The sequence below is a fragment of the Acinonyx jubatus genome, chromosome B4 (genome assembly GCF_027475565.1).
Source record: "Acinonyx jubatus isolate Ajub_Pintada_27869175 chromosome B4, VMU_Ajub_asm_v1.0, whole genome shotgun sequence".
NCBI classification, from domain to species: Eukaryota; Metazoa; Chordata; class Mammalia; order Carnivora; family Felidae; genus Acinonyx; species Acinonyx jubatus.
Window position 1 is genome coordinate 110,953,883 of NC_069387.1, and position 18,293 is coordinate 110,972,175.

The 18,293-nt window shown below is 38.6% G+C and overlaps 1 long non-coding RNA gene across 3 annotated transcripts in view; it reads right to left on the reverse strand.

The window, feature by feature from the left end:
* Positions 1-18,293, reverse strand: part of LOC113602792 (uncharacterized) — a 468,320-nt gene that overhangs the window by 43,211 nt on the left and 406,816 nt on the right. The window lies entirely within an intron of this gene.

Sequence of the window (18,293 nt, forward strand, 5' to 3'; positions counted from 1 at the left end):
TTCCACAAAGCCCATCCAAACCATGAGTGGCCCACTCTAAATTGATTATTTATCTTACTACAGAGAAGGGACATCATCGAGGGCCAAATGACTCAGCATTCTACCATTCTACTTACAATAACCCCTCCATCCACAGAATTGTTTTTCCCTTCTCTGAATGTCTCCAAAGAAGAGGTTTCCCACACCTTTGTTGAGGCTAAACCCCACACCTTTACTCCTCATCTTCTCTCTAGACCTGGTTTATCTGTTTTCCCTTCAAACTTTTATTTTCTACAGACTCCTTCCTCTCAGCTTAGGTATATGCTTAATGTCTATGTCTTTGAGAAATTTCTCCAATACAGTGTATTGTTTTCTAGCTAGCATTTTGGGGGAAAAAATCTACACTTGTTTCTTCCACTCATGCTATGCTACTGAAGCAGCATTGGCACGTAATAAATGATCTGAATACCAAATCCAAAGGACTTAGCCTTTGACATTTTATTATTTTGTTTTCTTTTTTTTTTTAATTTTTTTTAACGTTTATTTATTTTTAGACAGAGAGAGACAGAGCATGAACGGGGGAGGGTCAGAGAGAGGGAGACACAGAATCCGAAACAGGCTCCAGGCTCTGAGCGGTCAGCACAGAGCCCAACGCGGGGCTCGAACTCACGGACCGTGAGATCATGACCTGAGCCGAAGTCGGCCGCCTAACCGACTGAGCCACCCAGGCGCCCCTATTTTGTTTTCTTTTAATATTATTAATTTATTTTGAGAGAGAGAGAGAGTGAGTACAAGTGCAGGAGGGACAGAGGAGAGGGGGAGAGAGAACTCCAAGAAAACTCCACCCTTACTTAGCACAGAGTCTCATGCGGGTCTTGATCTCACAACTCTGAGAGTCAGAAGCTCAATGGACTGAGCCACTCAGGTGCTGACATTTTATTTTTTTAATTATTCCTTCTTTGTAGGAACTCTATGCCCTTGGTTTCTCTGACATTTTCTTTTGGATATCTTCTTACATAGCACCCATTTTCTGGAATTCTTCTGCTTGCTATTTAAATTTCTATGTTTCTGACTTCAGATCTCTTCTCAGTCTATACCTCTCCCCTAGGAAAACTGAATTCCCATAACCTATGTGCTGATACCTTTAGATCTCTACTTTAGACTTTTCTGCAAGTACCTGACCCATTGAACTTATTGCCTACTAGATACTTGCACTAAAATATCTCTCAGGAAGTTCTGTTTTCTCCACTCATTGCTGAGCTTCTGTCTCTTATTTCCTATCTTGATTAGAGACACATTTTCCAAAACAAGAAACGGAATAAAATCAACACTCACCTGTTATTACCTTCTTACAATTAGTCACTAAGCTTTTATCATCTCTTGTATATCCTACTGCAGTAGCTTCCTATTCAACTGTGCTTCCTACATCCAATTCCACCCTCCCCCATCTCTTCCTCCATATGCTGCCAAGAGGGATCTCTCTAATCCAAGTGAAATATAAGTCTGATCATGTTATTTTCTTGTTCAGAGTTCTCTAACAACATCCCATCACCTGCAGGATTAAAGCTAAGTTATTGCTCAACACCTTTGGCAGCCGTACAAGAGCCTGCGTGCTTTGCTGCTTATGTTCTTGTCCGGCCACATCTAGCTTATTAAGCAAACTGTTTAAAATTCTCCAAACACCTAATGGTGCTTTCAGGTCTTTAGTTTTTGTGCATGCTATTCCCTCTGACTAAACTTGCCTTTTCTTTATCTTTTCAACTTTAGAAAAGTCCTATGCATCTTTCAAAACCCAGATAAATGTCATCCACAACTGAATCTTGGCAGAATTTTAATAGTACTGAAAGTAACCAAATAATATACATAAAGACACATAGGAATTAATGACTTTCTCTTAGAGTTGAAAAAACCAGGATTTGGATATTTGAATTAAGTTCAATTGTGAAATGTGGAATTAAAAATGACACCCATACTGGTGCACCTGGGTGGCTCAGTCACTCTTGGTTTCAGCTCAGGTCATGATCTCAGTTTGTGAGTCTGAGTCCTTCATTGGGCTCTCTGCTGTCAGCACAGAGCCTGCTTCTGATCCTCTGTCTCCCCTTCTCTCTGCCCCTCCACTGCTCACTTGAGTGTGCTCTCTTTCTCAAAAATAATAAATAAACATTTAAAAAATGATGTCTATCTAACATTTATTTTCTACACCCAGCCTCTTTCTCCTTTATGTCACTTCCTTATCTGGTGAATCTTGGTGGGGGGAAAAGACTCCCTCCCTCCTATAAAAGTGAAACCTCATTTTCCTAGGTGCAACCTCACCAGTTTTTAACTCTTTGACTCAAAGGCACTTACTGCATAGAAGCAGGACTGATAGGAAATCCATCTTGGCAAGAATAGGGCAGCAATTTAAGCTGCATCAACTTTCAGAGAAGCAATAGTTGGGATTCTGACAGCCTGTCCAAGCCCCCACAGTTTCCATGGTACAACAGCTATGCTTGTAGCTAGTGGTAGTCGCATGGAGGTATTTAAGGGACCAATTCCCTGACATCACTTTAGAGATTATTCCCGATGGTGTGGTCTCTAAACGGGTAAAGGTAGAGGTGAATAACAAAATAGAAGGCCCATGCTTGCTGTCAAGGGCAAGTAGCCTGAAAGAAACATAAACTGAGGTAAAATGATAGAAACATGAAGTTAAAGTACAGCTTGTAAGCTGTGCATACAAAAGTAACAATGAATTCTGGTGATGAAAACACAGGAGGATTCATAAAGAGATATATTTTTAATTAATTCTCGAAGAATGAGTAGGTTTTTGGTAGGGCAATGTCTGGAGTGAAGGAAGTAGGGATTGTTATTAAGGCATGCTAGGTTTTTTGTTTTTGTCTTTGTTTTTGTATTTTGAGAGAGAGAGCGAGCAGAGGAGGGGCTGAGGGAGAGAGAGAGAGAGAGAGAGAGAGAGAGAGAATCTTAAGTAGTTTTCATGTCCGACACAGAGCCCAACCCGGGGCTCAATCTCATGACCATGAGATCATAACCTGAGCTGAAATCAAAAGTCAGATGCTTACCCAACTGAGCCCCCAAGGCACCCTAAGGGATGCTAAGTTTAAGGAACAATATAATAAAAAGCAAATAAGAGAAAGTAGATAATGGAAAAAAAAACTAATGTAGGCTGCTGTTTCAACTATAATCAAGTACTGAGGAACATGGTCCACTTTAAAGATGATGGTCTAGTTGTTTCTAGAAACAGGAGAGTTCACAGGCACACATATGAGAGGGCTCCAGCTTCTCCCACAGGTCTGAGTTCCAAAGGCCACATTCCAGGCCTGTAGAAGTGCAAATAGTTCAATAGACCCTTGGCTCATGTAGACTCAAGTGCCTTGGGTAGCAGCTGATGTGCTAAGCCCACCTCAGCCTGGCTCTTGTCTCGTGTGGTCCAGAGTTGCACAAATCATGGGTCAAATGATGACTTTCAGCTTTTTTTAGAGTGAAGTAATTTCTTCAAACTAATCGATCATAAATCCAATATTTAAAATAGATAAAGAAGATTTTCTCGGTGGATGGAGACATGGAAGATCCCACCGCCTTTTTCTCTGGGCTCCCTCTTGACCACGTCATATATTTTGGCACTTGACCTTGGACTTCTAAGAATATAAAGAATGAAGGTTTCTAAACCACTGTATTATACAAAAGTGAAATTCCATAGCAAGAGCAAGAAATTGCTTTAGAGGAGTCATGATGAAGGAATCATACTTACACATGTTTGATTTTTAAATGGGCTGTATCAAAGCCTCTTGGAGTCACCTAATCTGTATTGTGATATAAAAAGGAAGAAGAGGAACAAATAAGCTACACATGTAAGGATTTTATGGAGACTCACTAAAAGTAGGAAGGAAAGAAATAAAATATATGTTATAATTTGGGGAATAAAGACTTTTTAGATATAAATTAATAATAATAATAATATTGAATATTGGGGTAAGGACTGCTCTGAAGGTAAAGGGAAAAATCTATTGTGTTACTTAGTTTCTTGTTAAAAACCAAGATGCAACTGTAAAAATTTTGTTGTCACTGATTATAGAAGAGGTAAAAGCATAGGCATAAATATGTGTCTATTGCTTTTATAATAAATCTGTGATAAATATAACTGAAGTTATACTTTTCAATGCTAACAATGTAATAATATAACAAGTGAATCTTTGATTTTTTTTTTTTTGTGCAGTGGGATGTGGTCAAGAGACTATGAAGAATACACTGAGCTATCAATGTCAAGATTCTAGTACCAGACCACCCAAGAGCTAATTGGACTTAGCAAAGGGTGTGTTCTGTTTAGATGATGAGGAGGATGATGATGATGATGATGTGTGTGTGTGTGTGTGTGTTCTGGAAGAAAAAAAGTTTTAAGAATGTGGTATACTAATCTGTACACATATGCCCTACAGCATACAGTGAGTTCAAGCATGTTTATTTGGTCATCTATGCCAAACCAGGCAGGGCAAGATGTTTCTCAATCTCCTTTAAAGCCACAAATCAAAGTGTTCTCTTGGGAAGGACCCCTTGGGGGGTAGTAATGCAGGGTCCTACCTAGATTGCCTCCCAGGAACTACAAAACACTAGCTAGGTATGTATCAACCCATTTTTTCCCCTTTTGCATTGTCTCAGCTGTGTTTCTCTTCAATTCTAAAAGGAGACAAAAACGTAAGAATAAAAAAGAAAATGTACCTGGGCATCATCAATGGTATATAGGAACAGAAGAATTTAGTTTTCTCATTATATTAGGAAAATTTCTACTAAAAAAATAGGTATGCACATGTATGTATATTTATATAAAGCACCTACCATGTTTCCAAGCATTGTTTTAGGCACAGTCAAGGTCCCTACCTTCTAGGAAGGTGATTAGACAGGAAAACAAGGCAACCTTAGACTTCAATACCTGTCACAGAGGACAGAAATTGGGTGATATGGTAGTAACTAGGAGCAAGTTTTCTTTCTTTGCGTTTTAATGTAATTTACTTCATTTCGTGCGCATTATAAAGGTTACCAAGGAAGGCCTTTCCACATTAGATCACGGTGCTGACTAGAGTTAAGTTGCAGGTCATGTAAAAGTTCTAAGGAAAGAATCATTCGGGCAGAGCGTATGTAAAACTCTGGGCAGGAAACAGTTTGGTACATTGGAAAGAGGGGTATGGCAAGCAGCGAGGAAGGTAGATAGTGATGTCAGAGGGTAGAGAGCTGGGCAGATGGCAGTTCAGTTAGGCTACATGATAGACAGGTTGAAGTCAACTCCAGGAACATTCGAAAGACACACAAGGGTTTGAGTGGGGAAAATGACCTAGCCTGTTGGCTTTGTAAAAGAACACTTGGGTTTTCTGTGTGGAGAATGGTGTATGCTAGCAGAACTGATATGAGCTGGGGGGACTAACTGGAGGCTACTTTGCAGGCCCACTGGGAGATGATGGTGGCTTACTGGGAATGGCAGTGGAGACTGACAAGAAAGTGTATTCCAGAAGGGCTTTGGAGGTGAGATTAATGGCCTTTCTGGCAGTTTATATGTGACAAATGGGATGAGGGTCCACAAGGAGATGGAGAAGGCTCTAGAAGGCTCTAGAAGTCTCTAGAATGACAATGTCGGTTTAAACGGCTGTGTGTTTTTGCCCTCCATTTACTGAAATGGAGAAAGGTACAGAGGAAAAATGGGTTGTGGAAGGAATCAAGAGCTCCCTGTTAAGCTTGAGATGTTTCTGGAACATCTAAGTCAAGAGGGCAAGTATACAGATATACGAGCAGGGCTCCCTCATATACTTGTTCAGCTACTGTTTTACACGAAGGCACCCAGGAGCATCTCCCCAGAGGTGACACTTCTTTAAAAATCTACAGAATGGCTTAGGATAAATGCTAGATGCAATACTGCTGTGAATTGCATCCAGACTTTAAGCCTCAATACCCAGAGTATCTTCCAAGTCTAAACTCCATTGAGAGTGTGCAGGACTTACAAACATTAGCATAAGCTAATTTTCTTCCCCTTACGCATTCTAATCTATAACATGGAGCATATTTCCATTCTGTCCCCTTGGACATATTTTGTTACTTACTCTTCACCTCAGGTGGCCTGCCTGCTGTTATTTTCAAAAGATTAATCCTGGGGGTTATATTGCATAAGCCTGTTCTTTATTTGACCTGAAACATTCCTTCACTCCTAAAAGACAGACAGGATGTGGCCTAATAGGAAAGGGTTCATGAAGCCCCAGCCCCAGTACAGCTGGCGTCCATTCTCTGCCTGCAGCTGCCAACAAGGCTGGGAGATGACTGCTTTCCTAAGCATGTCAGACGCTGCAGCTGGGAAGGTGCAGTTCTCTGGGAATAGGCTCTAATAGGGCCCCCAAAGTGGGTGGCATGTTTATCTTTCCCCTTGAAACACAAAAGGTCAACTGGGAACACATGTTTCTATGGCAACGGTGAATTCAAAGGAGATGCTCAATCCCAGCAAATGTGGACACAGGGGAAAGAAGAAGAGGTAAGTTGGCCCATGTGGAGAAGATAGGTCTTGGTAGTACATTGAGTTTCTCTTCATTTCAATTTAATCCCCACCTGAATTCACACAGGATTAAAGGCTTTGGTGAAGAAAATGCATGGGAAAAAAAATAATAATGCCCCAAGGAATATAATCATCACCTAAGAGGGTGATGATTTGGTACAACAGACTAGTAGTATTTTGTCAGCAAATGATGCTACTGATTTTCAAAATAGGTATTTTACTTGTTAGTATTAGAAGTGACTTAATCTATTCTGCCTTTTGCACTTCTTGAAAGGCCACATGTGACAAATAAGTTATTAAAAATTATTTTGTCATTTTTATTTTCAGTGGTCCAACCTATTTTATTCTGCCATGATTTTTACTAGTTTTCAGTACATGGGTACCGATACATGAAATGTGGAAATACTTCATCAACATTACATACGAAGATGGAAGCAAGAGGGAAACAGAAACAGTAAGAATCAAATACAAAGGAAAATCAGTATAAGGAAAATCCTATTCAGAACTCTTAATAGCTACAAGGAACAGAGAGAGTGTAAAAGATTGTGCAGAAAAATAACACCATCAGAACAGTATTTTGTGTCATTTCTTTCAAAGTATACAAATGGGAGGAAATACTTCTCACAGAGTGTTACAAAATGTCCTCCTCTAAAATATCTTAGAAATAACCCCCCCAAGACACCAAATAGAATTTATTTTTACTTTTAGAATCATAAATCTAAAGTGTACTTATTATGAATTCTTCAAAAAATTCACAAGAGGGCGCCTGGGTGGCTCAGTAGGTTGAGCGTCCAATGTCCAACTTGGTTTCTGCTCAGGTAATGATCCCACAGTCATGAGATCAAGCCCCACATCAGGCTCAGTGCTGAACAAGGAGCCTGCTTAAGATTCTCTCTCTCTCCCTCTACTCCTCTCCCCTCACTCTCAAATAAAAAATTAAAATAAAAAAACCCAAAAAAATAAAAATTCACAAGAATATGGAGCAACAGTGGAAATCCCTATATTGCCGTCTCCTCATCCCCGCTCTAGAAGGAATCTCTGTTGTAAGTTTGTTGCGTAGTTTTCCAGAGTTATTCATATTGCACTTTAGGGAGACTTGGAGAGGAGGCAGCATGAGGTAGTGGAAAAGCAGCAAGATGGAAAGGTTACTCCCCAAGGTCTGCCACTCTGTGGCTTTTGGAGAATCAATTTACCTCCTTGGGACTCTGACTCCTGATGTGTAAAATGAAGTAGTTCCAGGGAAAGGTGGGGTGAGATTTACCACCAGCCACAGGCTACTGGAAATCGGTAGGGATGTTTTTGGCAATTTTGTTTGTCATAATAACTAGGAGAGCGACCTGATATTTGTGTCCCTGAGAACAGGGATGCTAGGCATTTCCAAAATATGGTAAAGAATTTTCCCAATCTAACTCCTAGTAGTACCTTCTACTCTAGGAAAAGTAGGAGCATTGCTGAGATCTTGTCCAACCGACAAGAAGGCCTGGTGCAGAATAGTTATTGGTGATGTTTACCAACAACAACACTTGTTGGCTTACCAAGTGGGTCTCCTCCTTAGCAACAAAATTTTTGACATCCCATAAATGTTGTATTTACATTAAAATAGTTTTCTTTGTGTTATAGTTCAACAGAAAAGGTGGATTTTCAGTCTAGAAATAGTCTATTATTTTGGTGATCTCAGCTTGCCTTTTGCTTTTATTTAAGTTATTAAGGTGATCTGCTAGGAAACCAATTGTTTTCATTATTCTTTTTTTCTTGTGGTATTATGTAAATCTCGTTAGTTTTTCATTTTTATAGAAGCTTGCCTCTTTTGTCACACAGGCAAATCCCAAAGAAAACACTACAATACACATAAATCTACACCACAGCCTACAAGCCTCAAAGCTGATGCTGCACCCAAGTGATTTCTAAATGATTGTTTAATATTCGATGACTTTCTAAAGTTCTCCACATGCTCCACAGGGGCCCAATAGTCAAACCCTTCTCCTATTAATTTTATTTTAAGAAGCTGACCTAATAACAATAATGATAGAAATCAGGAGGTATCAGACAGTACTCTACATCTGTATAAAGTAAATGGAAACCTAGAGCTTATTTCTTGTAATGCTTTCACAAAAATCACCTTAGGGAGATACAAAAATTTGGAAAGTTGGATAAGCCAAATGCTATTCTTTTCATTTTGAAATTAAGAAAGGAAAGGTACACAGTACAGTAACTTGATGTCCAAAGCATCCTCTTACAACAAACTCATTGTCTTCAAGGGTTTTTAAAACACCAATATGGGCTCAGTTGGTTGGGCGTCCGACTTCGGCTCAGGTCATGATCTCATAGTTTGTGGTTCAAGCCCTGCGTTGGGCTCTGTGCTGACAGCTGGGAGCCTGGAGCCTGCTTCGGATTCTGTGTCTCCTTCTCTCTCTCTGCCTTTCCCCCAGTCACTCTCTGTGCCTCTCTCTCAAAGATAAATAAATATTTAAAAGAAAATTAAAAACACCAGTGTGAACTTTTTTTCTTCTTCTTCTTCTTCTTCTTCTTCTTCTTCTTCTTCTTCTTCTTCTTCTTTCTTTCTTTCTCTCTCTCTCTCTCTCTCTCTCTCTCTCTCTCATTCTCTCTCTCTTTTTTTTTTTTGCAAATACACTTAATCTGGCAAGGTTCTTCAAAGCAGCAATAGCATTTGTTATCTTTGAGGGAAAGCCAGCTGGTCTCCTTCCTAGTCCTGAAGTAAACAGAAGGCTGCATGCCTCAAGTCTGCTTTTGCTAATTAGAGAATTTGTGGTCTGTTTCACTTTAAGGACCTTCTGGAAAATAGTAGCTCTCTTTTCCCCCTCTAGTTTCTACACAGCTCTGTGTTAGAAGCTTCTCCTTCAGCGCCCTCCCTTCTTCCATGGGGATGCCATCCCTAAGACCCAAGGATCATAGGGAGCAGGGGCAAAAGAATATCTGGATGAGGAATGAATCCATATATGGAATGAGAACGATGGGGAGTTTTCATTTCTACTCCACTTTAAACTCAAACAAAGATCCAGCAAAATCCTTTGACTTTAGAGGCTTAATGTAAATACATCTTACTAGTATTTTTAGTGGAAAATCTTGAAGATCAAGAAAAAAATTTTTTCTCATTCTCAACCACTTCCACTCAGCCCCCACTACAATTTATTTGGCCCGAGTAAGATATTAAAGCTTGAGTTTCACAGCCCAGTTTCTTCTCTGCTAAAGAATACTCAGTCTTGCCAAGAGACTTCTTGACATTTTTATGTAAATCAAGGTTGCCTCAGTGCAGGGGTCAGAATAAAGGCAATGTAGGGAGAATAGAAGATTAACATAAGCAAAGGTCAAGGTAGAATTTGGGGTAGTTCACAAAGAAGAAACATTTGGGAGAGTTACTTCTCTGTGAGAGACGCTTTCAAATAAGAGATAGGACACCTATTACAAGTGTACCCAAGTGTTAAGAATATATTCTCCATTTACCCCAATTGGGTAATTTTAAGAGATTCCTCAGTAAAAATGCCACATACTTTTAACTACTTGGTTGACAGGCTGTTTGTGTGAAAGTGATGTGGGCACTAGAACACAAGAAAACCAGGTTTTATGTGTATTACACTGAAAGGTTGAAAGTTCTTTCAGGGATGACTCATCCGGGCCTTCATCATATACTCAGAAATGTTAACTGCCTAACCCCCAGAGTTGAAGTTTTTTTTTTACATCGCTACTATGAAGCAACGGCAAGTAGAAAAAGAAGAGACAGGGGCGCCTGGGTGGCTCAGTCGGTTAAGCGTCCGACTTCAGCCAGGTCACGATCTCACAGTCCGTGGGTTCAAGCCCCGCGTCGGGCTCTGGGCTGATGGCTCAGAGCCTGGAGCACGCTTCCGATTCTGTGTCTCCCTCTCTCTCTGCCCCTCTCCCGTTCATGCTGTGTCTCTCTCTGTCTCAAAAATAAATAAACGTTAAAAAAAAAAAGAAAGAAAGAAAAAGAAGAGACAGTAAGGTACAAATGCTATATTGATTTCTGTTTATTTTTACTTAACTCCCTTTGAATACTTTTTACTTCAGTTTCCTTACTTATTTTCTTTTCTTTTTACCCTCTGAAAGTTTCTTGCTACTGGTACCCACTCATATATGGAAAAAGGTAAAATCTGGAAAATAGTCACGTTTCGCAAGTTGATTCAGTGGTTGAATATCCACCTTGTTTCCAAATATGGAGGCTAAAAGATGAACATTGAAACATTCTCTGCCTTTAACAAGAGAGTATTGTGCAAAGATATTGGCACATAACGTATAAGATCAAATAAGGTATGTGCCCCCTACATACATACACACACTAATCTATTCTGAACAGAGCAGGGAACTAAAACACAAGCCTTCCTAAAATCATGTTGTTACCGCCATTTTTTATTCACTGAGCCCTGAAAGAGTTTGGGAAAACAAGACATCTGTCCATTTCCTACTTGCTTTATGACTTTATTAAAGAGCCATCTTTAGATAATAAGAGTTTTTTCTAAAATATAAATTATTTATTTCTTCCTACAGTCACATATGCTGACCAGAAGTCTCTACTATCCCAGGAATGATGTGGTTTTCAGGCACCACCATCTCTCCTAAGAAAACTTCCTGGAACTTAGGGAAATTGGGTAAAAAAAACCCAAAACCAAAACAAAACAAAACAAAAAAAACTTTTCAAAGTCCTCTTATCATATCTTGTCCTGTCCAAGGGGTTGTTTTTCATCAGTACTTTTCACATCTTTCCCTTCAGGCAGTTTGATAAATTGTAGTGTTTATGCCTGCTCATGGCCCCTCTTCTGAAAAACGAAATTCAACTCAAAAGGAAATTCGCAATAATGATTTCTAGAATGGGAACAAAGCCAGGGCTCTCCAGTATTTTATATTCAGCATAGTTATAAAAACTTGGCATCATTTGTGTCCCTACCTCTCTCATATTTTTGAGCAAATACAATAAATGCTTAGTGTGTATGGTTTTAAAAATAAAACCTTGGAGGCCAAGCCACAAAACATCTTTTTTGAAGCTGACAAATCATGGCGTGTTTTGTCACTGATTCACTGTCAGTCATCAACCAAATCTACCCCACCCCCACTGCCTTTAACTTCCACCATCTGCCTTCAGTTTGTTACTGAGTTCAATTGTCTCACCCCTGAGGTCACTGCTTACTTGGCAGCCATCTCAAGTGGTGACTGTTGCTTCTCCCACATCCCTCCTAGCCCCAGACTAACTCCTCCAACCAGATGTCTCCCAAGCTCTCCAACCAGGTGTCCCCTCTGCTTTTTCATAGCTACTTGCTCCAGGTAAGACTCTCTCTCCCTCTCCATGAAAACATCCTCCTTGGAAGGTTGTGTTATTGGGATGCACCATTTTTGTTGTTGTTCTCATCTACCAAGCCCTGGGTCACTTCATTTATTTCTTAAAGAGTTTCCTGGCTCAGTCATTCTTCCCAGAATTGCTTGTGTGATCTCGCATGAGGATTTCAACAGCCACATAAACAAAGCTTCCAATTTTTTGGTCTCTGTTCCCTGAAACCCTCTCCCCCATTGGCTTTGTTCTGCATCCTATCTCCATCAACTACTCTCAAGGTCATACGTCAGAGTTTGTCATGCCAATAAATGTCACTCTGTCTTAATTTCAACTAGCCCACTTGTGACCTCCACTTCCTTAATATCCCACCTCTAGCAACCCCACAATTATCAGCCCTGTGAGCGTTGCACTGCTCCTGCTGTGTCCATACTTCTCTCCTCATGTAGTTTAGATCCCATAATCTACATTATAATTATTACTCGGCATATATTTCTGATTCCTTTGCCTTCTCTCCCTTCATCTCACCTGACTGCCAATACTTAGAACCTTGGTTAAATATGCTTTTCTACCTGGATCCACATGGCTAAATATGCTACTGGAAAATACAAAAACATCCATTGTCACTAACTTTAATGAATACAGATCATGTCTTTTTCTTTCAAAACCTGCAAACGACATACAGTTTCAGTAGAGTAAATGCTAGTCACTTACAGGCCTTAAAAACATCTAGCTCCACTCTACCTCTCTGACCACATCTCCTAGCATATGCCTAACCTCCTCTAGCCACACTAGTTTCCTTACCATTCAGCAAACACATTAGGCACAATCTCATCTCTGGGTCTTTGACTTGCTCTTCTCTGTTCTTGGAAATTCTCTTCCTTCAGAGGTCTGAGAGCAATGTTCTCACCACCTTCAGGTCTTGTCCATCTTATCAGAAGCTGCCTTCACATTCTTTCTCAGACAATTCTTTCCTACTCTTCTTACTTCTTGACCCCTCCATTCCTATTTAGTTACTTTTTTTTCATACCATTCAAAACTCTGAAATATTATATGATATCTTTGTCTTTTACTTGATTAATAATTTTATTAACTTTTCCACCCACATTAGACTGGAACTACAGAAAGGCAGAGATGTTTGTCTGTTTTGTTCATGGCTATTTCCTCAGCTACTGAAATATACAACATATATATTATGTATATGTAACATACACGTGCCACATAGTAGACAGGCAGTATATATTTGATAAATACATTATTGATTTCCTCTATTTTGAAAACTAAGGTGTAATAGGTATTTATGATCAGATCAATTCAGTATTTTGAAACTGATCTAAAGTTATGATAATTATAGAAGTCATCCCAACTTGGACTTGTAAGGGACTATCTAAGGTATTGTTCACTCAGATTGAACTGGATATGTCTTTGTCCTTCATATAAATATCGATTCCAGATTTGCTTTATTTATCCATCACTTACATATAACACCCAGTGCTCATCCTGAAAAGTGCCTTCCTTATTGCCCATCACCCACTTCCCCCACCCCCATCAGCCATCAATTTGTTCTCTGTATTTAAGAGTCTCTTATGGTTTGCCTAACTCTCTGGTTTTATCTTATTTTTCCTTCCCTTGTCCTATGATCATCTGTTAAGTTTCTCAAATTCCACATGTGAGTGAAATCATGTGTTATCTGTCTTTCTCTGACTAACTTATTTTGCTTAACATAATACCCTCCAGTTCCATCTATGTTATTGCAAATGGCAAGATTTCATTCTTTTTCATCACTGAGTAGTATTCCACTATAGATATATATACTGCATCTTCTTTTTCCATTCATCAGTTAATGGAAATTTGGGCTCTTTCCATAATTTGGCTATTGTTGAGAGCACTGCTATAAATATTAGGGTACATGTGACTCTTCAAATCAGCACTTTTGTATCCTTTGGATAAATTTCTAGTAATTCAATTTCTGGATCATAAAGTAGTTCTATTTTTAATTTTTTGAGGAACCTCCACACTGTTTTCCAGAGTGGCTGCACCAGTTTGCATTCCCACCAACAGTGCAAGAGGGTTCCCCTTTCTTCACATCCTCATCTACATCTGTTATTTTGCGAGTTGTTAATTTTAGCCACTCTGACCAGTGTGAGGTGGTTATCTCATCATGGTTTTGATTCGTATTTCCCTGATTAAGAGTAATGTTGATCATCTTTTCATGTGTCTGTTTGCCATTTCATGTGTCTGGATGTCTTCTTTGGAAAAGTGTCTATTCATGTCTTCTGTCCATTTCTTCCCTGGATTATTTGTTCCTAGGATGTTGAGTTTGGCAAGTTCTTTATAGTTTTTGGATACTAACCCTTTTTGATTCCAGATTTTAAGTGAAGTGCTACTTTACTGATATCAGATAGATAAAATAACGACTTCAGCATTTTTTGCCGATTTATCCTGTTTAAAAAATAACTACAATTCTAATAGTTTTTGGTTTGTTTCTTTCAGGACTTTGTCTTCTTAAAGAAAATTAAATTGACTGCCTCAGAAGAAAACCAAGCACATGCCATTGTTCCTAAGTATATCTCTTGTCAAGGTCAATAAAACAGTATTTTGCTTTGAAGTCTTTCCCTCAAGTGCAGAAAAGCATAGATTTTGGGATGAAGATACTCTATAATCAAGCCATCGCTCTATGTGTAAATTACTCCCTCCTGCATCTGTGTGATCTCAAAGGAACACACTAGTGTCTTTCTCTCTTTCTAAATACTAGGACGTGTGCATCACTATGGGTCTTACTGATCATTGCAAACTCCCAACAAACAATAAATCCCTGGTGTAACAACTGTTAACTGCCATTAAACAAATAAGTGAATGCTTTAACATTGAATTTCTTAATTCAATTAAGCAGAAATACTGCTTGTATACTCTTAATTATGAGTTGGGTATGGCTTAACACTAGTAGGGATTTGGTTAATGTAATGTATTTCATCATTTTTTTGTCCCACAGTTGCTAGTAAAATTCAACTGTAAAATCACAGATCAGTAATAAATTCTAGGAGGAAACAAGACATAGTTCCTTTGATCTCGCTGAATATTATATAAAAACAAAAACAGTCACCACAACAATAACAGTATTCATTATTTAAAGAACTGACACTGGGCCTCCAGAGCAGTGTTCGTTTCTTATTTACTTATTGCTATAAGGATGATCTTCACTGGGATACTGTAAAGAATCACTTTCAGAAGGAAGAAAGATCTAAGCTGAGATACATGATTTAGTAGGAAATGCTTATAAAAATGATTTGGGGGCACCTGGGTGGCTTGGCAGGTTAAGCATCTTCCTCTTGGTTTCAGCTCAGGTCATAATCTCACAGTTTGTGGTATCAAGTCCCATGTTTCTTGTGTCTCTCCTCCTCTCTCTCTGTCCCTCTCCTGCTTGAACTCTCTCACTTTCAAAATAAATAGATAAACATTAAAAAAGATGATCTGGGGAGCACCTGGGTGGCTCAGTTGGTTACGCATCTGACTTCAGCTCAAGTCATTATCTGACACTTGCAGTTCATGAGTTTCAGCCCTGTGTCAGGCTCTGTGCTGACAGCTCAGAGCCTGGAGCCAGCTTCGGATTCTGTGTCTCCTTCTCTCTTTCTGCCCCTCCCCTACTTGCTCTCTGTCTCTCTCTTTCTCTCGAAAATAAATAAACATTAAAAAAGGAAAAGAGAAAGGATGATTTGGATTTGGATAGGAAAAAATGATCCAAGCAGAAGGAATCGCAATTCAAAGCCCTAGTCAGAGAAAATATAGCAAATAAGGCAGATCGTTCCATATGGAACTAATGCAAGAAGTTTTTGAGGCTATATGAGCAAGACGGTATTGGCGTCAGTGTAGACAAATGGCCAGAAGAGAATTTCAAGCTTAGTTGAGAAGTAAATCATTAAGGGGTGTGTAAGCCATTGTATATTAAAGAGTTTAGATTTTAACCGGAAAAAGAAAAGGTAATTATTGCTGGCTTGCTTTTGCTTATTTTTTTCTATCATTGTTTGTGTTCCTCTTCTTTGGTTTCCCCCTCTTTTCCTTCTCCTCAGGTCTCCTTTTCTCCCCTATTTTTCATTTCAACACAAGAAATGTCATTGATTCATTCAAAAAATCTTTGTTGAACACCACCAAATATAAGACACTCTGCTGGACCCTGAGAACGGTTACTCAGCAAGACAGACCTATTTTGTCCCTCGTGAAACTTGGAGCCTGGTGGACAAGTTTGACATGTTCAGGGAACTAAAATAAACCAAGTGTCACTTAAACTTCAAAGTAGGGAAATGTCATGAGATGAGGTCAGAGAAGAAAGCAGCAACACATCAGAGAGGGTGTGTTAAATTAGATAAGAAATTTTAGTCCTTATGCCAAGAGCAATAGAAAACCTTCAAAGTGCTTAAAGCATGGAGACAATATGATTTGGGTTTATAAAAGATCGCACTGGTTTTGTATGAATAATCAGTTAATAAAGGGGAGGAATAGATAAGAAGCCATCTGTAAGTAAGCTAATGCAATACTCCCTGCCAAAAATATGCTCCCTCAGAACAAGAAGGCAGTGATGGTGATGGAAGAGAACAATGTTACAGGTGGTGGGAGAGGTGGATTAGAAGAGGAAATGCAGACTATTCTGTTTAGTCATTTAGACATTGAAGAGGTAAACTCATCAGAAATTGTGGTCTTCCCACAATTAAATTAATTGTGGTCTTTCCTCATTAAAAAAATAATTAAATTGACAAGCACTTCCTCCTCCAGCGTCCAGAAAGTAGTGGGTATATATATATACACACACACACATATATATATGTATGTGTATATATATATATATATATATATATATATATATATACCAGCTATATGTGTGTGTGTGTGTGTATCTTCTTATCTTATTTATCCTCTTCAATGTGGTTTCTGTTGCTCAATGCCACTGATGTGGTTTTGATACAGACTCAAATAACCTCAATAACATTCAAACTATTGGACATTTCCCAGTCTGAACTCCTCAAGCATCATTAAATTGCCTCTTTTCCAGAGCTCTCTATTCTGTTGACTTTAATGACAGTAGAATCTCCTTTCACCTTGGTGACCCCTTTGCCCTTGTCTCTTTCTCTAGTTTGGCTCATTTTTCTGCCTGGCCTTTAAATAGTGAAGCTAGTCATGGTTCAATCTTCAGGCCTCTTTTATTCTCACTCTGTAGACCGTCCCCATGTTATCTTATCCAAGCCCATGCCTCTTAAACTTATACCTCCTTTCCTTACAATTTTCCTGAATTGCAGACTCAAATCTAATTGCATAATTAGATCTCCATTTAATTCTTCACTGACACCTAAACTCAACTTCACTGCACATTCACAGACAGGGAAGAATAGAGGAGGATGAGGTTGATGGCTAGGTGGATATGTGTAATTGAAGACATCAGTGAGTGGAAGAGAAAGTCTTTAGAAACGAATTTTTAAAGAAATTGGGAAGCCAGGGTGCCAGACATTTTCCCTGAGAATACTGAAGCTACCAGAAGCATGGTAAAAATCCTCAACAAAACAGTAACAAACCACATTCAACCGCATATTTAAATGATTATACACCATGACCAAATGGAATTTGTTCCATTAATAATAGCATTGAAAAAGACTTAGTAATTAACTTAATCAAGGAGATAAAAACTTATACAATGAACACTAGGAAACATTACCGAAAGAATTAAAGACAAAAATGAATGGAAAGACAACCAAAATTCATAAATTGGAAGATGTAAAATTGTTAAGATGTTAATACTTACCAAAGTGATCTACAGGTTCAATGCAATCTCAGGAAAAAGTCCAATGACTCATTTTGGCAGGAATATAAAAAATCCATATAAAATTTATACAAAATCTCAAGGGACCACAAATAATTAAAATAATCTTGAAAAAGAATAAAGTTGGAGGATTCATACTTTTGGATTTCAAAACTTATTACAAATATACAGTAATGAAAAGAGTGTGGTGCTGATATAAAGACAGATATATAAACGAATAGAATAGAATAGAATAGAATAGAATAGAATAGAATAGAATGGAATATTCAGCCCAGATATGAACCCTTGAATACATGTTTAAATTATTTTCAAAAAGGAGTCCAAGATCATTAAGTGAGGGGAGTGCAGTCTTTTTAACAACCAGTGTTGGGGACACTGGATATCCACATGCAAAATGATGAAGTTGGACCATTACCTAATACCATATATAAAAGTCAACTCAACATGGATCAAATACCTAAATGCAAGAAACAAAACAAGGAAACTCTTAGAAGATAACCTAGGGCAAAATCTTCATGACACTGGATTTGGTAATTTTTCTTGATATGACATCAAAGGCAAGGCAATAAAAACAAAAACAGGCAAGGTAAACTTTATGAAAGTTACAAACTTTGCACATCAAACAATGCTATCCATGGAATAAAAAGGCAGCCTACAAAATGGGAGAAAGCATTTTCAAATCATATATC